The 12,274-nt window shown below is 41.0% G+C and overlaps 1 pseudogene; it reads right to left on the bottom strand.

The window, feature by feature from the left end:
* Positions 1 to 7,687: 7,687 nt before the first annotated feature.
* Positions 7,688 to 8,239, bottom strand: LOC128058053 (biogenesis of lysosome-related organelles complex 1 subunit 5-like; annotated as a pseudogene).
* Positions 8,240 to 12,274: the final 4,035 nt, after the last annotated feature.

Genomic DNA, 12,274 nt, shown 5'->3' with positions numbered 1-12,274 from the left:
AGATATTGAGACAGAACTGTGTTTGAGCATCTCCTGTGGAGGTACGGGTTGGTGGTGGTCTGCTGCAGGGACAGGGGCTCTGAGTGCAAGAGACTTGGGTATGACATAAGCTCTCTTGGAGGAGGTCACCATTAACCCCACCATAGAACTGCCATAATTTACACAGGACTGGGAAATAGACTCTTGGTGGGCACAACAGAACCTTGTGCATCAGGACCCAGGAGAAAGAAGAAGTGACCCCACAGAGACTGTCCCAGACTTGCCTGTGGGTGTCCAAAAATCTCCAGTTGATGTGAGAGTTGGTGGTGGCCTGCTGCAGGGTTGGGGGGCACTGAGTGTAGCAGTACATACGTGGGATCTTTTGAGGGAGGTTACCATTACTTTCATTACCTCCACCATAGTTTGGCCCCAGGTAAATAGAAGGGAGGGAACACAGCTCCACCCATCAACAGAAAACTGGATTAAATATTTACTGAGCGTGGCCCCACCCATCAGAAGGAGACCCAGTTTCCCCTTCAGCCAGTGTATCCCATCAGGAAGCTTCCATAAGCCTCTTATACTTCTCCATCAGAGTGCAGACAGACTGAAAACTACAGTCACAGAAAGCCAATCTGATCCCATGGACCACAGCTTTGTCTAACTCAATGAAACTATGAGACATGCCCTATAGGGCCACCCAAGACAGATGGGTCATGGTGGAAAGTTCTGACATAATGTGGCCTAGTGGAGAAAGGAATGGCAAATCACTTCAGTATTCTTGCCTTGAGAACCCCATCAGCAGTATGAAAAGGTAAAATGATAGGACACTGAAAGATGAACAACCCAGGTTAGTAGGTGCCCAATATGTTACTGGAAATCAGTGGAGAAATAACTCCAGAAAGAATGAAGAGACAGAGCCAAAGCAAAAACAACACCCAGATGTGGATGTGACTGGTGATGGAAACAACGTCTGATGCTGTAAAGAGCAATATTGCATAGGAACCTGGAATATTAGGTGCATGAATCAAGGCAAACTGTAAGTGGTCAAATACGAAATGGCAAAAGTGAACGTTGACATGTTAGGAATCAACAAACTAAAATGGACTGGAATGGGTGAATTTAACTCAAAAGACCATTATATCTACTACTGTGGGCAAGAATCCCTTAGAAGAAATGGAGTAGCCATCATGATCAACAAAAGAGTCCAAAATGCAGTACTTAAACGCAATCTCTAAAATGACAGAATGATCTCTGTTAGTTTCCATGGCAAACCATTCAATACCATGGTAATCCAAGTCTATGCCCTGACCAGTAATGCTGAAGAAGCTGAACAGTTCTATGAAGACCTACAAGACCTTCTAGAACTAACACCCCCAAAAAATGTCCTTTTCACTATAGGGGGCTGAAATGCAAAATTAGGAAGTCAAGAAATGCCTGGCGCAACAGGCAAATTTGACCTTGGAGTACAGAATGGGGGCAAAGGCTAATAGAGTTTTGCCAAGAGAATGCACTGGTCATAGCAAACACCCTCTTCCAACAACACAATGGTCATGGATTTGGGCAAATTCCAGGAGATGGTGAAGGACAGTGAAGCCTGGCATGCTACAGTCCATGGGGTCACAAAGGGTCAAACAAGACTGAGTGACTGAATAACAACTACAACAGCTCCCAGAAATTCTCTGATGACAGCAACTGGCTTTCTGCCAGCAACTGGCAGTTTCTGATGGCAGCAACTGTCTTTTTGATGGCAGCAATATAGAAAGTGGCTTTCTATGTGCCAGCACTGTTCTATATTACTCCTTAGAGGAAGCATAGAAAGGCTAGTTTCTTACCCAAAGTCTCGTAAATATTAACAGACAAATCTGTTTGCATTTCACTCACAGTACTCTAACTCCAGAAAAACAGATCTAAAGTACCATCTGCACTGCAGTGAGACATTTAGGGAAATGCTTACTCCATTCTACTAGCTCAGAAAGGCCCCAGCCTTCTTTCTTGGACCTTTTGATTATCACTTAATTTTCTTCAAAGTTGGAGAAGGATGCTGAGGCTGAGGTGTGTCTATGATTGAGAAGAAAGTGAGAGGTAAGTTCTGATCACTGGAACTGATAGGAAGAAATTATGGAAAATTTGGCCATTGGATGATTGTGAGGGGGGAGAGACCCTAGAAGAGAATAATAATTATGGAGGATGTCTGTTACAAACAATGAGAGCAATTGTTCTAAAATGTAGTTCTAGACCAGGAGCATCATCATCACCTGGTAACTTGCAGGAATACAAATTCTCAAGCACCATACTAGACACACTGAGTCAGAAACTTAGATGAGGTCCAGAAATTTGTGTATTTAGCAAGCCTTCCAGGTGTTCCTAATTCACTCTTAAGTTTGAGAATCATTGATTTAGAGAAAGACCAGAGATGTGAGGTGGTGAGTCTTTGTATTGTTTAGGCAGATAGGCACAAACTTTATGTCCACATGTGGCCCACTGAATCAGAGCAAGGAATAACAGGCCAGATGCACTGATGTCACTCAGTTGACCAGTAGCCCTAAAGCATTCCCATGTTCCCTAAGAACTTTTTCCAAGGACAGGACCCTTTCTTCTCCCCCATCTTCCTATTTACAAGTTGTCATCTTGTAAAGTATGAGGAACAACAGGGGAATATATAATATTGTCAGGAATTAAGCCCAAGGAGAAGTTAAAAACCATCTTTTCCATAAGGTCATTATACACTTGCCTCATTTCCTGATGACTGATTTTCTCTGAGGAATAGGAACCAGGAGATCTTTGAAGCAGGTGCAGTTTTAACAGATGTTACCAAGCCTGAGACAGCTTGCTGCTTCCCCTGTTTGTTAATTGAATTATTCTTCCACAGAAATCACCTAGAGTCCTCGCAGAGAAATAACTCTTACCTACCTAGTAAGTCAGAGTATTTCTCCATGAAAATATAGTTTGTTCTGGTGTCCAGATCACCTCTTCTGTTCATCATGGACTATCAGGGGAACTTAATGTGTGTTTGCTTTCACTTCCACCTCTTACAAACTAACTTTGATGAGGTACTCTTTTTCCTCACTCATGTAAAATTCAGTTATCTGGAAACACAGTGTCTCTTGCAAAAACCATGCATGAACCAGATGTTTTTCCTTTCAGTTCTGTAACATAAAGAAGAGGAAATATTTTCTGGAATGTAAGTTTTTAGAAAACATGATAAGACTTGCTGTGCAGAAGCGAAGAAGGCAGAAGGAGTCATTGTTCACATGGGATCTGGAGCCAGTCTGTCTCAGTTATTTTATCGCTGTGTAGCTTGGGCAAGTTACTTAACCTTCATTTTTGCCTATGATGGGTGGGAGTCATCGTTCTTAGCCCATAGGGTTGTTGGAAAGATTAAGTAGTTAAATTACAAAAAGTTCTTGTAAGGGTATTTGGCAAGTATTAGTTAGTTAGTGTTAGTCAATCAATTGTGTCCAACTCTTTGCGACCCCATGGACTATAGCCTGCCAGGCCCCTCTGTCCATGGAATTTTCAAGGCAAGAATACTGGAGTGGGTTGCTATTTCCTTGTCCAGGGATCTCCCTGACAAGGATCAAACACAGGCCTCCCATGTTGCAGGTAGATTCTTTACTATCTAGTATTAAGCACGTCATAAATGGCTGCTATTATATTCTTATTATTCCATTTATCTCATTATCCACAAAACAAAGTATAAAACATGACACAACTCCATGTGCCATCTTGCATTTACTAGGGCAATAAAATATGCTAGTTTAGAAAATGAGAAACTAACCTTTAAAAGACCTCTTTTGGGGACAAGAAATAACCTTCCCTGCAGCCTAATTAATTTTCCTATTAACTAAATTTTTATATATGTTTGCCTTAACTCCCCACCTGGCTTTTCTGATCCTTGAGAGCAGATGCTCTGTGTTAGTCCTCTTCATACAAATCAGAATACTAAGCACAGTAACTTTCATATTGTAGTAGATTTAGTTTTCAGAAAGACATTTTCCAGTCAACCAGAAAGAATAATTACCTCTATATACTCACTCATCTTGGCATATTGACGTTTTACTTTTGATTTGCCTGTTTCTCAGGACACACCCTCAGTGCTATGAATGCACTTGTTGTCAATATGCTTACTTCAATGTTGAGATCTTCAAAGTGACTGCCAGGTTAAAAAACCAGGTGATAAAATACTTACAGATACTTCTGGAGGCGCTGTAGGAAACTCTAAATGAGTCCATGACATAGTGCTTGGACTATGTCCTTCCCCCAAATAGTTCTGGACTACCAGACTTGAACATGATGAAGAGATTTTTGGAACAGAAAAGCAGATAATCCAGCGGGAAGGGTTATGGTCATTCGGAAGCAAAGAGCTCAAAGCTCAAAGCACGTGACTGTTTACAGAACTGAAGTCTCCTGCATTGCAGGAAGATTCTTTACCAACTGAGCTAACCAGGGAAGCCAGCTGTGAGAACAGGTTTCATTAAATAGTTGTAACTGAGTTGAATTTTCTATACTAAGGAGCTTGATGTTCCCCTATCAGTCTAATAGGCATAATTTCACATCATATATCACAGTCCTCTCATGTCCGGGCAGTTACAATAGACACTCTTAACAAAAAAAAAAAAATCCTGAAAAAAGTTTGTGTGACAATGACCATTAGAAATGCATCATGTAGTGCAAAGAGCCATAACTAGTTCTTAATTAAATAAACTTAATGAGCACAATGTTTGGATGTGAGAGTTGGACTATAAAGAAAGCTGAGAATAAAAGAGTTGATGCGTTTGAATTGTGGTGCTGGAGAAGACTCTTGAGAGTCTCCTAGACTGCAAGGAGATACAACCAGTCCATCCTAAAGGAAATCAGTCCTGAATATTCATTGGAAGGACTAATGCTGAAGCTGAAACTCCAACACATTGGCCACCTGATGCAAAGAACTGACTCATTGGAAAAGACCCTGATGCTGAAAAAGATTGAAGGTGGGAAGAGAAGGGGGCAGCAGAGGATGAGATGGATGGATGACATCACTGATTGAATGGATTGTGAGTTTGAGTAAGCTCTGGGAGTTGGTGATGGATAGGGAAGCCTGGCATGCTGCATTCCATGGGGTCGCAAAGAGTCCGACACGACTGTGCGACTGAACTGAATGAGTACAAAAAGCTCTAAAGGCATCTTCTTGCCAAGCCATGTAGCCTCAGTTCAGTTCAGTTCAGTTCAGTCTCTCAGTCGTGTCTGACTCTTTGTGACCCCATGAATCGCAGCACTCCAGGGCTCCCTATCCATCACCAACTGCCCGAGTTTACTCAGACTCATGTCCATCGAGTCAGTGATGCCATCCAGCCATCTCATCCTCTGTCGTCCCCTTCTCCTCCTGCCCCCAATCCCTCCCAGCATCAGAGTCTTTTCCAATGAGTCAACTCTTCGCATGAGGTGGCCAAAGTACTGGAGCTTCAGCTTCAGCATCATTCCTTCCAATGAACACCCAGGACTGATCTCCTTCAGAATGGACTGGTTGGATCTCCTTGCAGTCCAGGGGACTCTCAAGAGTCTTCTCCAACACCATAGTTAAAAAGCATCAATTCTTTGGTACTTAGCTTTCTTCACAGTCCAACTCTCACATCCATACATGACCACAGGAAAAACCATAGCCTTGACTAGATGGACCTTTGTTGGCAAAGTAATGTCTCTGCTTTTCAATATGCTGTCTAGGTTGGCCATAACTTTTCTTTGAAGGAGCAAATGTCTTTTAATTTCATGGCTGCAATCACCATCTGCAGTGATTTTGGGGCCCAAAAAAATAAAGTCTGACCCTGTTTCCACTGTTTCCCCATCTATTTGCCATGAAGTGATGGGACCAGATGCCATGATGTTAGTTTTCTGAATGTTGAGCTTTAAGCCAACCTTTTCACTTTCCTCTTTCACTTTCATCAAGAGGCTTTTTAGTTCCTCTTCACTTTCTGCCATAAGGGTGATGTCATCTGCATATCTGACGTTACTGATATTTCTCCTGGCAATCTTTTTTTTTTTTTTTAGGTTCAAAACAAGCGTGCTACGCTCATATTTGCTTTTATTAGCTCACAAATAGTAAAGAGAATTCAACAGAACAGAAACAGTCACATTAGCTCACAGATAACAAGAGACCTAATAATAATAAAAAGAAACTACCAAATAGAAAATATTAGGCACAATGACTGAAAGAAAAGATACCATCCTTTATACTAGAATACGGACATGGTGTTTTAGGAGGGAAATTTGAACATAATAAAATCAACGTCTACCTATCTAACATGCCATTTCTTTTTTTCTGGTAACTTTATTTTTTGACATTTCTAACTTTTTGCTTTGTACTGGGGTATAGCCGATTAACAAACAATGCTGTGATATTTCCCGGTGAACAGCGAAGGGATTCAGCCATACAGATACACGTATCCCTCCTCAAACTCCCCTCCCATCCAGGCTGCCACTTACCACTGGGAGGTGTTTCCTGCGCTGTATCGTAGGTCCCTGTTGGTAATCCATTTTAAATAAAGACGTGTCACACACTATTTCTAACTACTGAACACCTGAAATGCTAGAAAAAATTTTAACTGTATATATATATTTTTTAATATATATGGCCAAGTTCATGGCAAATTAATGAAACAACTGAAGGCAGACTGGGAAAAGGTGAAATTCCCTAAGACAGTATGGCTACGGAGCTGGTAACTGTCCCAGGTCCCCCCCCCACCCCGACGCCTAGAAGTACCCCAGTTTTAAGGACTACACCTGCACAGGGGCAGGAATCACAGCCTGGGACTGTGTTGGTCTGCTCAGGCCACCGTAACACAACTCCACAGATGGGCAGCAGACACACAAGAAAATTACTTTCACATGGTTCTGGAGGCAAGAAGTCCACGATCAAGGTGCCAGGAAATTCCGTCCCGTTGAGACCTCTTTTCCTAGTTCGCAGACAGCTGCCTTCTCTGCTGTGACCGTTTATGACCACGTGACTCCATATAAGCTCCATCTCCACATACAGATGCACTGGGGGCTGGGGCTTGAACATATGAATTCAGGGACACGACTCAGTCCACAGCAGGGACTGAGTGACTCCCCAAAGGGCACCTTTCAGGGAGTGAGCTAGGAAAACACCGCAAGTTTCTCATCTGTGTTCCAAGTGGAGACATGAAGGATGAAAAAAGTCTCTAGCAACGTCTTATCACAGCCTGACACTGTTGTACGTCTGAGGAGGAAATTCACAAGGCTTGTGAGTGTTGGTGAGCGCCCATACACACTGAAGGACAGCGAGGGAGCAGGGGGAAACCCAAGGGGAACTCTGACTCTGAAGTGGTCCTGGGTTAGTAGGGCCAAAAGGAACAAAATGGAGGTGCTAGAAAAAAAAAAAAAAATTAAACAAACATAGCAAACTTCCCTGTTGGAACATATCAAAAATTCCCCTAAATGGAGTTCAGAGGAATGCCAATTCACAATGAAAATTCACTGATCACATCAGAAAACAAGTCACTGGAAAGACGTGGCACTCCTCTAGGAAACAGGGAAGACTCCTGGAGAGGGCTCCGCCTTCCGACAGAGGAGTGCCCTCGAATATATTGCTAAGCTTGAAGCGGAGGCTAAATGGTTTGGTGGGAGGTGTTTGGGGGCGGGGGGGGGGGGGTGGGGGGGCGGATGTCAGTTTCTTCTCGTTCGTTTGTCGCTGCTACGGTCCGCGTTCTCAGAATCAGAAGGCTGAGAGCCTCGCCAGGCCCCACTCCATCTCGGTGTACTGCGCTCGCAGCTTCTCCACGGCCTTCCTGTGCTCCTCGTCCACTTCCGCCTGCTTGCTGCGCTGCTCTGTCATGAAATCCTCCTACTGCGACACGTGCTGTTTCTCACGAGCTATTAAGTCACTATGAATCTTTTTTCGCTCCTGTTCCCTCTGCTGGAGTCTACAGACAATGTCAGTAGCTGCTTGCAATCTCTGGAGAACTTGGTTTAAGCTGTCTTGCATTGTTGCTCTACACGTCGGAAGAGTATGTTCATTTGTCTCATGGATCATATTCTTCAGATTTTTAAGAACTCGCATTTCTCGAAGACCACGTTTTTCTTCAAATTCTTTCACAAAATAACGGGTTTCACCTTGGATAACTGGTCTGTGATCTAAGAGTCTTGAATGAATTTATCCAAGATCCCTGATAATGAGGTGCGCTGGCGAGGCCGCGAACCCCAGAGAGTCCTTCTTGCCACCGCCGCCGCCACCTGGGGCGGCCTCGCAACCCACCGGGGTCTCCATCCCACTGCCGCCTCTCCCGGCAATCTTGATTCCAGCTTGTGCTTCTTCCAGCCCAGCATTTCTCATGGTGTACTCTGCATATAAGTTAAATAAGCAGGGTGATATATGAAGCTTTATATTGAGGCTGCTACATTTTAAAATGTAAGATTTTTTTAATGTCGTAAACTCTGAAACAAAGTATTTCATTGCTCTGGCATTTTGCATATAGAGCTCTACTTTAGTCAGCTAATCATAAGAAACTGAAAGTCCTGCTGGAAACTGTTGGGATTCTCCATCATTAATTTAAGTACCTGGAGAGCTGGGGCTCTATCTTCTTTATTGTTTTTCCACCAGCACTGCCTCATACCAGGCACTTAATATATGCACATATAGTGAATGAATTATTTTATATTCAACGCAGATTTATCCTTGTGTATTTTATTGAATTTTTCTTCTTAAAAGCTGAAGATCACATATACTGTTTTGGGTTTTACTTTTAACTTGGACTTCACTATCAATTGTAAAAGGTAACATCCAGTAACAATAAATCTGTATTTGATAATAAAAATTCAAGCTATTCAGCCAGTCAAACAATAATGATTATCTTGATTATTATTATTATATCTGCTTATCAATCAGGCTGTAAAAATGTATGAGTGTTTTCACTTGCACCAGGATCTCCAATGGCAGGGTTAGATGTCCTTTGATTTCTTTGCTTACTTGAGATATTTTTTCTCCATTTGTAATATAAATCTATTAGACACACAGAATTAGGGACCACCATTAAGTCTCTGTTACATTTATGTGTTTCTGTGCATTCTGTCTTGCAATGATAATCCAGCAGTTTTTAAACCTAACATCAGAATTTCACACAGAATTTAATGTATGAAAATTACAGTCAGTTGGGTCTCCACCCACCCATGACTTATTTGAAAGCTCTAATGGTTAAGACTGATGCTTAAAATACAAGACACCCAGTTAAATTTGAATTTCAGATAAAATGTGCTTTGTAGTCTAAGTAGGCTCTTTGCCATATTTGGGACATATTTATGCTAAAAAATTAATCTTTATTTACCTAAATTTCAAATTTAACTGGCATCTCTAATTTTTTGTTTTCTTTAAATTTTTTCCCATTTATTTAAATTTAGGGATCCTACCAAGAGTAGCAATGAGGTATCAATATTATTAGCAGTTTCAAAGCTAATTCTGTTAAAACTGGGCTTTACATTTTCCCCAAGCTTTTTCCTTTGTTTATTCTTTTTCAAACTCACATTTCAGACTTAAACCAGAGAGCAATCACATAAGGTATGTATGTTTCAAAGTTGAGGAGTTGACTATTTGTTATTTGAGTAATGCTATCTTATTTATTCATGATTCAAGAAAGACATTTTACATTTACTGATAAAGCATCTGCTTCAAATATCTTATTGTCACTTAACTTACCGTCATTTTTTTTTAATTTTTACACAATGTTTCTTGTTATATGAGAGCCATGACCATCCAGTTTGTTTGTTTGTTTTTTACCTGATATTAAACACATAGCTAAGAAAATATAATGAAAAACATGCAAGGATGTATTTTCCACCATGATAAAATTCCACCATTTCTTCAAAGGAAATACCCCAATTCTGAAAGTTTTATCATATGGATGAGGAAAAATGATAACTAGTTCTCCTTTTTTTGGACTCCAAAATCACTACAGTTGATGACTGCAACCATGAAATTGAAAGACACTTGCTCCGTTGAAGAAAAGTTATGACCAATCTAGGCAGCATATTAAAAAGCAGAGGCATTGCTTTACCAACAAATGTCTGTCTAGTCAAAGCTATGGTTTTTCCAGTAGTCATGTATGGATATGAGAGTTGGACCATAAAGAAGGCTGAGCACCAAAGAATTGATGCTTTTCAACTGTGGTGCTGGAGAAGACTCTTGAGAGTCCCTTGGACTGCAAAGAAATCCAACTAGTCCATCCTAAAGGAAATCAGCCCTGAATATTCATTGGAAGGAATGATGCTGAACCTGAAACTCCAATACTTTGGCCACCTGATGCGAAGAACTCACTCACTGGAAAAGACCCTGATGCTGGGAAAAATTGAAGGCGGGAGGAGAAGGGGACAACAGAGGATGAGATGGTTGGACGGTATCACCGACTCAACGGACATGAGTTTGAGTAAGCTCTGGGAGTTGGTGATAGACAGGGAAGCTTGGCATGCTGCAGTCCATGGGATCACAGAGTCAGAAACAATTGAGTGACTGAACTGAACTGAACAGAGTGCTCCTTTGAAAATTGCCCTAACGCAGGTAGAGTAGATAACAAATGGCGTTAATGAGAATGCAGGCAGGTCTCAGGGGAGGAATTCCTTAATCTCTGAAGCTTGTAAGATCCAGAGTGTGAAAATGTCAGAGCAGCACCATGAAATCCTAGAAAGACTCAGTAGGTGGAGAGAATCAAGATTGTATATGAGCAGTTGCTGGGAACCCAGGGTCTGGGAAACACCATGCATTCTGATACAAATCCCCAAGCCCAGGTACCATGGGAACAGCTGATCCTTCACAAACATTTATTGATACGTGGAGATGAGATGAGTCCTGACATGCTGTCTGGATATTATGAGCAAGGTGACGGGTAACCAAGGAGACCAGACTGACAGCATTGAGTTGCATAAATCCCAGCTGTGAATTCAGAAGGGATGCCTGGGCTTGAATATTCCTTTCGCCCCCAGCTAATATGTGTACTGACCTCTGCTAAGAAGCTTGGAAATATTTTTAAGTAATTTGCTTCTCATAAATAGAACATCTTCTTCAGAAGTTATGTGAAGAGAAACTAAAAATAGTGTAAATGATTCCTCAGACCATGTACCACCTGAAAGAGCAAGAGATAGAGAAATAGAGAGAAGGATAGAAAGGAGTAACTGAGATGCCTTTTTTTTTTTTTTTTTAAGTGTTCTCTGTTGAGAGAAGCTGGTAGGAAGTTTTCCTGGGAAAAATTCTAATAAATTGGACAATTAAAGCACATTCCTCATTTAAAAAAAAAAAAAAGTAAAGCTTAATTGTTAATTTCACTTAGTGTGATCTGTAAGTTTTCACTTGAGGAAATGTGTGGCAAGTTGTTTATATACCTGGCTTTGAATACTGTGAAACATCCATTAAAAAAAAAAAAAAAGATACATTCTATAGCACTTAAAATGAATACTTCCAAGCCTTCCTGGCTTCTGAATTCTGTATCAAACTGAAAGTCTATGAGAGGTAACTTTTATTTAAATTTGGCAAAAGACAGCCTTGTTTCATGCAAAAGGAGGGGAAAAAAAGAATAAACAAGTAATAAAAATCAGACTTCCTGGAGTATCGAGTTGTCAAGTAATAAAATCAGACTTCTTGGGGTGTCAAGTTGTGAAACTTCTGATTTTGAAAAATACTGGATATTTATTGGGAATTTCACTAATGCCTTCTAAGTTTTCTGTGAAGTACAAACAGACAGAAATGGGAGTATTATGGAGAAAGGAGAATTACAAAAAGTTAACTGAAGTCCCCTTCATTTTTTGCTCTTTCAGGAATAACCAGTGAACCAGCCTAGGTTATACATGGATTATCTCAGTCATTTGCTTTGGCTCCAAAATACTTAGAGAAAATAGCATTAAATGGAAAAAAAAAAAAGAAACATCACTCCTGGTCATAGTATTTCAGTGACAAGAGCAGATGATAGTGACACACAGATCACGAATAGCTTTGGCCTTTGATCAGTCTCATTTGTTGGGTTCAAAGATATCTTATTTGCTACATGTATCTGAATGTAGACTTTGGGGATGCACGTGATAAGTTTGCCTGAGCTCAGACAAATCTTCAGGATCAAGTGTTTTTATTCCCCCTTTTCATTTTCTTATCTTTTTAAAATATCTTATCTTGTCAAGTACTTTTAGAAAATATCATGTTCTCTCTCAAACTACTAAAACCATAAATGCATAGTACTACCAAAGCTGAGCCTCCAAGGTGGTGGTGCTGCTGCTGCTGCCAAGTCACATCAGTCGTGTCCGACTCTGTGTGACCCCATAGACGGCA

The sequence above is a fragment of the Budorcas taxicolor genome, chromosome 13, assembly GCF_023091745.1.
Source record: "Budorcas taxicolor isolate Tak-1 chromosome 13, Takin1.1, whole genome shotgun sequence".
NCBI classification, from domain to species: Eukaryota; Metazoa; Chordata; class Mammalia; order Artiodactyla; family Bovidae; genus Budorcas; species Budorcas taxicolor.
The sequence above is the reverse complement of the archived record's forward strand: the minus strand, read 5'-3'. Positions and strand labels throughout refer to the sequence as shown.